The sequence below is a fragment of the Salmo trutta genome, chromosome 26 (genome assembly GCF_901001165.1).
Source record: "Salmo trutta chromosome 26, fSalTru1.1, whole genome shotgun sequence".
Lineage (NCBI taxonomy): Eukaryota > Metazoa > Chordata > Actinopteri > Salmoniformes > Salmonidae > Salmo > Salmo trutta.
In genome coordinates this window covers 22,902,315-22,913,342 of record NC_042982.1, presented here as the reverse complement: position 1 = coordinate 22,913,342, position 11,028 = coordinate 22,902,315, and the positions used below count along the sequence as shown (strand labels likewise).

Sequence of the window (11,028 nt, the reverse complement as noted above, 5' to 3'; positions counted from 1 at the left end):
TAGATGTAGCCTATCCCAAAGCTGTTCAAGTGTTTGCTAAGAAGAAGAAAACTGTGAGCTCAGAAGTGCTATCCTGCCTAGAACTTCCTTCGTCCTATCTCTGCCTCTAGGAATTTCCTGATATAGGTCTGAGTGTGCTGCCTCTGCCCTATTTAAGGGCTTTATTGGCATGGGAAACATATGTTAACATTTCCAAAGCAAGTGAAGTAGATAATAAGTTAAATAAACAATAAAAATTACAAGTAAACATTACAGAGTTCAAAAGTCATATTATGTCTATATACAGTGTTGTAACGATGTGCAAATAGTTCAAGTGCAAAAGGGAAAATAAATAAACATAAATATGGGTTGTATTTACAATGGTGTTTGTTCTTCACTGGTTGCCCTTTTATTGTGGCAACAGGTCACACGTCTTGCTGCTGTGATGGCACGCTGTAGTTTTTCACCCAGTAGATATGGGAGTTTATCAAAATTGGGTTTGTTTTCGAATTCTTTGTGGATCTGTGTAATCTGAGGGAAATATGTGTCTCTAATATGGTCATACATTTGGCAGGAGGTTAGGAAGTGCAGTTCAATTTCCACCTCATTTTGTGGGCAGTGTGCACATAGCCTGTCTTCAAGGTCTGCATACAGCGGCCTTTCTCAATAGCAAGTGAACTACGTCATCAAAGTTGACATGCCGTCTAACGAGCGTGGCGAAAATGGTGTCTGGTGGAGAACAACAACAGGGCCACAGAGCCAGAGTTTTTAAACAGAAAAATAAAGAACATAAACGTGGCAAGCATCGAACGAAAGGAGAAGTCGAACAGGAGAACAAGGGTAAGTTTTGATGGAGGAATGTGTCCCTTTCTGTCACTGGTTGTAGCCATGGACGTGCTGCTGCTGTGCTGCCGAACACGTGCTTCAAATTCTGTTTCGAACGTAACGTTAGCTGACAAATTAATATCATCAGATGTGGGAACTCCATACTTTCAGTGGTCGATTTTAGCATGTACATCTTGGTGGGGCAAACACTAAAAATGTTTTGGGGATACATGACAGCAAAGGCACAACACCAAACAATACATTAATTGTACATCTATTCCTCCAGTGTTAATGCTAAATTGTAATTATTTCGCCTCCATGGCATATTTATTGCCTACCTCCCTACTCTTCTACATTTGCACACACTGTACAGATTAGTTTTCTATTGTGTTATTGACTATACATTTGTTTATGTGTAACTCTGTGTTGTTGTTTTTGTCGCACTGCTTTGTCTTGGCCAGGTCGCAGTTATAAATGAGAACTTGTTCTCAACTGGCCTACCTGGTTAAATGAAGGTGAAATAAAAATAATAATAATTGCGCTGTGACGGTGACAAACCCTGCCCACATACTGTTAGGGCGTACTGTCCCAACAGCAGTCCCAACACCTTACCACTGCCGCACCAGGCTAACAACAAAGTCTTGTCTGGCAGCAAAACAGTTCATTCAGCCTAATTTAATTCCTTAAAAAAAACAGCTGATATGGCTGACTTGCTTAACCCTTGTTGGGTTCAGGTCTGTGGGACCCATTTTCAATGTTTAGTAATGTAAGGAGTGCTATACTGGCTGCAGGAAAGTCAGGCGCAGGAGAGCAGAAATGGGTAGCAAACGGAGCCCTTTATTGAGGTGAACAAAAACACGGCACTCAGAAAACTAAACACACACGGGTTACAATAACCCGGCGCAAACCAGCCTGGAGTACACATACGTTTACACATAACAATTCCACACACAGACATGGGGGGAAACAGAGGGTTATATGCAAGATGAGTAATGAGGGAATTCAAACCAGGTGTGCGGGAAAACAAGACAAAACAAATGAAAAATGAAAGGTGGAAGACCGGTGACGTCGGAGAGGAACCGACCTTGGCGGATGTCGTGACAGTACCCCCCCTTGACACACGGCTCCAGCAGCGCGCCGACACCGGCCTCGGGGACGACCCAGAGGGCGAGGCGCAGGGTGATCCGGCCGGAGACGGTGGAACTCCCCCAGCATTGAAGTGTCCAACACGTCCTCCACAGGGACCCAGCACCTCTCTTCCGGTCCGTACCCCTCCCACTCCACGAGGTACTGAAGGCCCCTCACCCGACGCCTCGAATCCAGTATGGAGCGAACGGAGTACACCGGGGCCCCCTCGATGTCCAGAGGGGGCGGTGTCCCATGTCTCCTCCGCGCGCCTGAACCAGTCGTCCACCGCAGGAGCCTCGGTCTGACTCTGATGCCAAGGCGCCAGAACCGGCTGATACCCCAGTACGCACTGGAAGGGGGAGAGGTTAGTGGAGGAGTGGCGGAGTGGCGGAGTGGCGGAGTGAGTTCTGAGCCATCTCGGCCCAGGGCACGAACGCCGCCCACTCCCCTGGCCCGTCCTGGCAATAAGACCTCAGAAACCTACCCACATCCTGGTTCACTCTCTCCACCTGCCCATTACTCTCGGGGTGAAACCCTGAGAATAAGATCAGGTAAAGCTGATCAGGTAAGGCTGATCGAGACCCCCAGACGTTCCATGAACGCCCTCCAGACCCTCGAAGTGAACTGGGGAACTCGATCAGACACTATATCCTCAGGCACCCCGTAGTGCCGGAAGACGTGCATAAACAAGGCCTCCGCAGTCTGTAGGGCCATAGGGAGACCGGGCAGAGGGAGGAGACGGCAGGACTTAGAGAAACGGTCCACAACGACCAGGATCGGGGTGTTACCCTGTGAGGGGGGGGGGGGAGATCAGTAAGAAAATCAATCGACAGGTGCGACCAAGGCCGTTGTGGAACGTGTAAAGGGTGTAGCTTACCTCTGGGCAAGTGCCTAGGAGCCTTACACTGGGCGCACACCGAGCAGGAGGAAACATAAACCCTCACGTCTTTAGCCAAGGTGGACCACCAGTACTTCCCACTCAAACAGCGCACTGTTCGACCGATCCCTGGATGACCAGAGGAGGGGGACGTGTGAGCCCAAAAGATCAGCCGGTCACGGACAGCAGACGGAACGTACAGACGCCCAGCGGGACACTGGAGGGGAGCGGGCTCTGCACGTAACGCCTGCTCAATGTCCGCATCCAGCTCCCATACCACCGGCGCCACCGGGCAGGAGGCCGGGAGTATGGAGGTAGGATCCATGGGCCGCTCCTCTGTGTCATACAGCCGGGACAGTGCGTCTGCCTTCACATTTTGGGAACCTGGTCTGTAAGAAAGGGTGAAAAAAACGGGTGAAAAACATGGCCCACCTTGCCTGACGAGGATTCAGTCTCCTTGCTTCCCGGATGTCCTCCAGGTTGCGGTGGTCAGTCCAGATGAGAAAAGGGTGTTTAGCCCCCTCAAGCCAATGTCTCCACGTCTTCAACGCCTTGACGATAGCCAACAGCTCCCGGTCCCCCACATCATAGTTTCACTCCACCGGGCTGAGCTTCTTCGAGAAGAAGGCACAGGGGCGGAGATTCGGTGGCGTGCCCGAGCGCTGAGAGAGCACGGCTCCTATCTCAGCCTCGGACGCATCCACCTCCACCGTGAACCCCAAAGAGGGATCCGGATGGGCCAGCACGAGCACCGAGGTAAACAGAGCCCTTAGGTGACCAAAAGCCCTATCCGCCTCAGCCGACCACTGCAACCGAACCGGACCCCCCTTTAGCAGTGAGGTAATGGGAGCCGCTACCTGACCAAAACACCAGATAAACCTCCGGTAGTAATTGGCAAACCATAGAAACCGCTGCACCTCCTTTACCGTGGTGGGAGTCGGCCAATTACGCACGGCTGAAATGCGGTCACTCTCCATCTCCACCCCTGAGGTGGAAATGCGGTATCCTAGGAAGGAGACGGACTGCTGGAAGAACAGGCATTTCTCAGCCTTGACATACAGGTCATGCTCCAACAGTCGACCAAGCACCTTGCGCACCAAGGACACATGCTCGGCGCGTGCAGCGGCCGATCAGAATGTCATCCATATACACCACTACACCCTGCCCGTGCAGGTCCCTGAAAATCTCATCCACAAAGGCTTGGAAGACTGATGGAGCATTCATCAACCCGTACGGCATGACGAGGTAATCATAATGCCCTGAGGTGGTACTGAACGCTGTCTTCCACTTGTCACCCTCCTGGATACGCACCAGGTTGTCAGCGCTCCTGAGATCTAGTTTCATGAAGAAGCGCGCCCCGTGCATTGACTCAATTGCTGTGGCTATGAGAGGTAGCGGGTAACTGTACTTCACAGTGATCTGGTTTAGGGCTCGATAGTCAATACACGGGCGCAAACCTCCCTCCTTCTTAACAAAAAATTAACTTGAGGAGGCGGGTGAAGTGGGGGACCGAATGTACCCCTGACGCAGAGATTCGGAGACATATGTCTCCATAGCCGCCGTCTCCGCCTGTGACAGAGGATACACGTGACTCCTAGGAGGTGCAGCATCTGCCTGGAGGTTTATCGCACAATCCCCCCGACGATGGGGTGGTAATTGAGTCGCCTTCTTCTTGGAGAAGGCGAGAGCCAAATCGGAATATTCGGAGGGAATGCGCACGGTGGAGACCTGGTCTGGACTTTCCACCACAGTAGCACCAACGGAAACCCCTAAACACCTCCCCGAGCACTCTCGTGACCACCCCGTGAGAGCCCCCCGTTGCCATGAAACAGTGGGGTCATGACAGGCTAACCAGGGTAGACCTAGCACCATGGGAAATGCAGGAGAGTCAATGAGGAAGAGACTGATTCTCTCCTTGTGACCCCCCTGCGTCACCATGCCCAGGAGAGCGGTGGCCTCCCTAATTAACCCTGACCCTATTGGTCGACTGTCTAACGCGTGAACTGGGAAGGGCATAGCCACTGGAACAATGGGGATCCCTAAACTATGGGCGAATGATCTGTCTATGAAATTCCCAGCCGCGCCTGAATCGACGAGCGCCTTATGCTGGGAATGCGGGGAAAACTCAGGAAAAGTAACATGCAAAAACAGGTGTGCAACAGAGGGCTCTGGGTGAGAATGGTGCCAGCTCACCTGGGGTAACGCCAGAGTGCCCTGCCTGCTGCCTTCGACCCCCAGAGGAACCAACCCGACACCGATCGGCAGTGTGACCTCTGCGGCCACAGATGGTGCACGTGAAGGGACCTCCTCCGGTCTCCCTGAGCGCAGCACCTCCCAGCTCCATGGGTATCGGAGCGGTGGTGCTGGGGGATGGAACCGACAGATCCCGATCTGGTAGCCAGCAGGTTATCCAGCCGAATGGACAGGTCCACCAGCTGGTCAAAGGTGACGGACGTCCTCGCGCAAACTACAGCGATAGTGGTCGATCAGGGCCCTGTCGTTCACCCGGCTCCCTCTCACGGCCTGAGGGAGCCGGGTGAACGGTCGCCAGGTATAAATCCAGCTGCAGCAGGAAACCTTGGCAGCGTGCGGCCGTCTCATCGTACTCCCTGGGAAGTGCGAGACAAATCCCACTGGAACCGGGTGCGGAGGGGGTGAGTAGTGGAGACCCCTGTTGTGCTGGTGGGGGCGCTGGAGGGACTCTCTGTCTCTCCCAGCGGTCCATTGTCTGGACGACGCGGTCCATTGTCTGGACGACGCGGTCCATGGCGGCGCCGAGATGATGAAGCATTGCCGCGTGTTCCTGGACGTGCTCCTCGACTCCGCTACCAGGGGTACCTGCTCCTGCTGACTCCATCATTCGGGTGTGGAATTCTGTAAGGAGTGCATAACTGGCTGCAGGGAAGTCAGGCACAGGAGAGCAGAAATGGGTAGCAAACGGAGCCCTTTATTGAGGCAAACAAAAACACAGCACTCAGAAAACTAAACACACACGGGTTACAATAACCCGGCGCAAACCAGCCTGGAGTACACATACATTTACACATAACAATTCCACACACAGACATGTGGGGAAACAGAGGGTTATATGCAAGACGAGTAATGAGGGAATGCAAACTAGTTGTGCGGGAAAACAAGACAAAACAAATGGAAAATGAAAGGTGGCTCGGCGATGGCTAGAAGACCGGTGACGTCGACTGCCGAACGCCGCCCGAACAAGGAGAGGGACTGACTTCGGCGGATGTCGTGACAACGAAAAGAAAATGATACAATGAATAATTGTTTTCAACCTGAGACTCATTGGCCTTTGCTCATTTTCTGGGAAGAACATGTAAAATAACACTTTTTCATTGAGTGCACACTATGCACCCCCTACACAAATGTATATTACATATGTGGACCTGAGGGTAATAAAAGTGTGTGTGTGTGTAGGTGAAAACCAGTAAAAATGAAACAAGGTTTGCTGTGTGCCTTCACTCTGTCTTCCTCCTCCCTGGGCCTGCTGTTTCAACATATCACCAATAACCTGTCTCCTGCTTTTCTCGCACACTTTACCCTTTGTAGTGTGTGAAACTACACAATGTCTTGCGGGAACCTGTACAATGTTATTACAGTACATTATTTTGATACATTGTAAAAAAAAATATATATATATATTTTCCCACACTCATTTCCCATTTTCCCACACCAGCCAGGTGCAAATTGGGGGAGGGACACAACAAATATATAGCTTTGCATGTGTGGCTCCTTACCACAATCAATCAGTATGGCAAAAGTAATCTCTCCTCAGAGGGCCTTAGAAATCATTTTTGCAGAGAGAGCTGGTGTGAGCTAGTGTGGAAGGAGCATCTTCCACTGGAAGATGAAGAATTTTCAGAATATGAGGATCATGTCTTTGTCAATTCGGAGTCTGACAGTGAGTTGGAAGAAGAGGATGAGATTGACCCTCAGCCAGCCCGTCAGTAGCCAGCCCAGGACCAACCCGTTGGGAACCAGATCATCAGCAGCCTGCAGGAGAAGAAATGTGGACATCAAAAATTCTGAAATTAAATGGTCTTCTTGCCCAAGGAATGAGCCACCCCGCATGGCTGCCAATGTGATAAGGGGCTGACGGTTACTCATGTCTTCTTTTGAACTGTTCATCCCAGACACCATCCAGAAAATCATTCTGGACTGCACTAATTTGGAGGGAAGTTGTGTTTTTGGAGAGAGAGATAGAAGGAGATGGAACAAACTCATTTACATGCATACTTTGGGGTTCTTATCCTTGCTGGTGTTCAGATCCAATGGGGAATCAACAGAATCCCTGTGGGATGCAGAAACTGGCAGAGAACTTTTCAGTGCAACAATGTCTCTGGAAAACTTCCACATTATTTCCAGGATTATCTGCTTCGATAACTGAGACACCAGACCAGCTTGGCTGCAGAGAGACAAGCTAGCTGCAATCAGGTCAGTGTGGGACAAGTGGGTGGACCACCTTCCCCTGTTTTACAACCCTGGGTCAGTTAAGAACAAATTCTTATTTACAATGACGGCCTACCCCAGAAGACACAGGGCCAATTGTGCGACGCCCTATGGGACTCCCAATCACAGCCGGATGTGCTACAGCCTGGATTTGAACCAGGGACTGTAGTGACACTTCTTGCACTGAGATGCAGTGGCTTAGACCGCTACGCCACTTGGGAGCAACAGCAATGAGCAAAGAGTGGTTGTATTTGATGAACGCTTATTGAAAATGTATAGATTTCAGCAAACAATGAAAGGCACGCAACTACAGAGGACGAACATAGGTACATGGTAGGCGTTTCATAATTTACATTTTTGAAGTATTGACCTTGGGCAAGTCCATGTAGTAGGAGCTAGAGTCCACAAAGCCTGGTCTCTGCTCCACACCTTTGGTGGATCATCAGAAACCTACTTCACCATGGAGAGGCGTTTAGTCCATTACCCTTACATCAACTGTAATTGTCTATCTGCTAGTGCATATGTTGGTAGCCATGCCCTTTCATTTGTTTCCATCCTGATCTGTCATTCACCTTTGAATGATGTCATCCCCAACAGGTAGAGTGTCGGTGACGGCTCTTACCAAAAAACAGAAGAAAGAGGCAAAAAAGCTGGACAAACGACACAAAGCCAACCAGCTGCGGCAAAATAAGAAGGACCTGGTAAGATGCTCTTGCATTTGACACAATGTCACTTTAGAACGACAGCGGTATAAATCAGGGAAGTTAAAAGTAGAGTCAGCTTTATGACATTGCAACGAGCAGCACCGCACATATTGAGATGAACGCGATGCAAGACTTTACAGTCACACAGAGTATATGCTACAACGTGGTAGCTATGGTACCAAAACAGGAGAAGTTCAGCATCAATGCACTCTTAGTTGTTGTGGAAATCAGCACGATATTGCTATTACTTCGTACATTGCTGAGTCTACCTTAAATGCTACGTGTCTGTCCTGTCCAGGTCCTGGCAGAGAAACGTAATCTGGGCAGCAGGGATGGTCCCCCCCCCCACCTGATGGCTGTGGTGGCCCTCCATGAAGGTGTAGATGCTGAGGCTGTGACCAGGCTGCTGTGGTGTGAGGAGGCTGGCGGGCTGGTGCGTGAGGAGAAGAGCGTGTATGGGGTCAGTGACAGCTTTAGCCTGGTCATACCCCGCTTCAAACAGAGGTTCACCTTCCTCCGCCCAGACACAGGTAGCTCACCGGCTTGGCCACAACAATGTGTTTTATGTTGTCAAAACTAAAGTTATATAGATATTGACTATATTTTATGTAAATGAAAGTATAATCCATGTCTGGATGCACTGAACGTTTATAAGGGGCATTCTGAGTCATTCATTTACATTTTATATTTTATTCATTTAGCGGACGCTCTTATACAGAGCGACTTAAGGCGTCCGCATGCTTCCCATCCGAAACAGTTTGGAAGTGTTTGTGCATATATTATGATGATGTTTATGTTAGTTTTGGACTTGGGGGGGGGCATTTTCTGGGGGCAAGCTGAAGTTCGGAGCCAAAGTCTACGCTCCTTCGTTGGTGATTGGTCAACAGTAGAGATTTTTCTATAAACTGTCATTCAACGAGAGACAACTCACTTTCATGCACATTTTTTAATTGAGAAATACTGCACCAAACATCTTAGTTAGATGTAAAATTGCGCTTCTAAGATCTCTGCAAAAACATCATTTAATTATAGATTTCTTGAGATATCGTAGATCAATTCTGACTATTTTGAGGAAGTGTATACTTGCTATGGCGTCTCAAAATGGACAAACAGTACTATTGTCGTTATATTTAAAAAAAAATTAAGCAGAGGTTTTCTAAGGGAGTATGCGAGTGCACTCGTTCGGTTCGGCTAGCCAAGTTTGGCTAGGCAACAGCCGAACTGAAGCATGCTGACTCCTTTACAGGAGAAATTAGGGTTAAGTGCCTTGCTCAAGGGCACATCAACAGATATTTCACCTAGTCTGCTCGGGGATTCGAACCAACTACCTTTTGGTTACTGGCCTAACGCTCTTAACCGCTAGGCTACCTGCCGTCATTTGATGCCGACGCTAGTACTAATCCGATAACATAATCTCTGACTCTATTCCCTCCCTCTCCCTTTTCTCTCCAGCTGACATGCACTCTCTACTGGATGTGGTGAAGGTAGCAGATAGTCTGGTGTTTGTGCTGGACTCTACAGAAGGCTGGGACAGTTATGGAGACTACTGCCTCTCCTGTCTCTTTGCACAGGGGCTTCCAGCCCATGTTGAGATTCCATATAAGCTATCCAAAAAAGATGCTCACAGTGCACTTGATTTTTTTCAACTTGTCCTCTCCCCTTGCTGATTAGATAAATGTTTAGCAGATGACATACTGTAGATATTATACTGATTCCTTTACTCCAAATCTCAACTACCCCACCCCTTTTTTCTCTGCATCCACTGTCATCTCTATTCTATATAACTGGCACTTCTCTCTCCCCCAGCTCTGGTGTGTCAGGGCATTTCAGACCTGGCAGTGAAGAAGCGTGCGGACTCATAGCGGGCGTTAGCCAAGATATCCGAAATCCGCTTCCCTGGGGTGTGCCTCTTCCCTCTGGACTCAGACCAGGACGCCACACTGATGCTCAGACACCTGGGAGCACAGAGGCAGAGGAGGTTGGGCTTCCGCTCCCGTCGACCTCACCTCCTAGCCCAGCAGGTCTCCTACACCCCCAACAGCTCTGAGAAAGGGAAAGGGGAAGCCCCTACGGGCCTGCGGACCCTGCGTGTGTCTGGGTATGTCCGAGGCTGCCCTCTGCAGGTGGACAGGCTGGTGCACATCTCTGGGTTTGGAGACTTCCAGCTCAGTCAGATCGATGCGCCCATCCATAGACCCCCTTCTCCTCAACTCTATGACCACTCGTCCTGCCAAGCCTGGGAAGGAAGGAGACGGAGGCATGCAGGTGGGTCAGTTTCTCTCTCTCTCTCCTAGGGCTCAGGTCAGGAGGGGAGAGAAATGGGAGGATTAGGTGGAACGTATTTAAGTTCACACAGGACAAAAGATAGGATAGACTGACCCTAGCTCCCCGGCACACACAGGTGAAGTCGGAAGTTTACATACACCCAGGTTGGAGTCATTAAAACTAGTTTTTCAACCACTTCACAAATGTCTTGTTAACAAACTATAGTTTTGGCAAGTCGGTTAGGACATCTACTTTGTGCATGACACAAGTAATTTTTCCAACAATTGTTTACAGACAGATTATTTAAGTTATCACTGTATCACTTATCACTGTATCACAATTCCAGTGGGTCAGAAGTTTACATACACTAAATAAATCAGCCATGACCTCAGAAACAAAATTGTAGACCTCCACAAGTCTGGTTCATCCTTGGGAGCAATTTCCAAACGCCTGAAGGTATCACGATCATCTGTACAAACAATAGTACGCAAGTATAAACACCATGGGACCACGCAGCCGTCATACCGCTCAGGAAGGAGATGTGTTCTGTCTCCTAGAGTTGAACGTACTTTGGTGCGAAAAGTGCAAATCAATCCCAGAACAACAGCAAAGGACCTTGTGAAGATGCTGGAGGAAACAGGTACAAAAGTATCTATATCCACAGTAAAACGAGTCCTATATTGGCATAACCTGAAAGGCTGCTCAGCAAGGAAGAAGCCACTGCTCCAAAACCGCCATAAAAAAGCTAGACTACGATTTGAAACTACACATGGAGACAAAGATCGT

At 49.4% G+C, this 11,028-nt stretch overlaps 1 pseudogene; it reads left to right on the top strand.

The window, feature by feature from the left end:
• The first annotated feature begins 701 nt into the window (after positions 1-701).
• Positions 702-11,028, top strand: part of LOC115163446 (pre-rRNA-processing protein TSR1 homolog) — a 21,099-nt pseudogene continuing 10,772 nt past the window's right edge.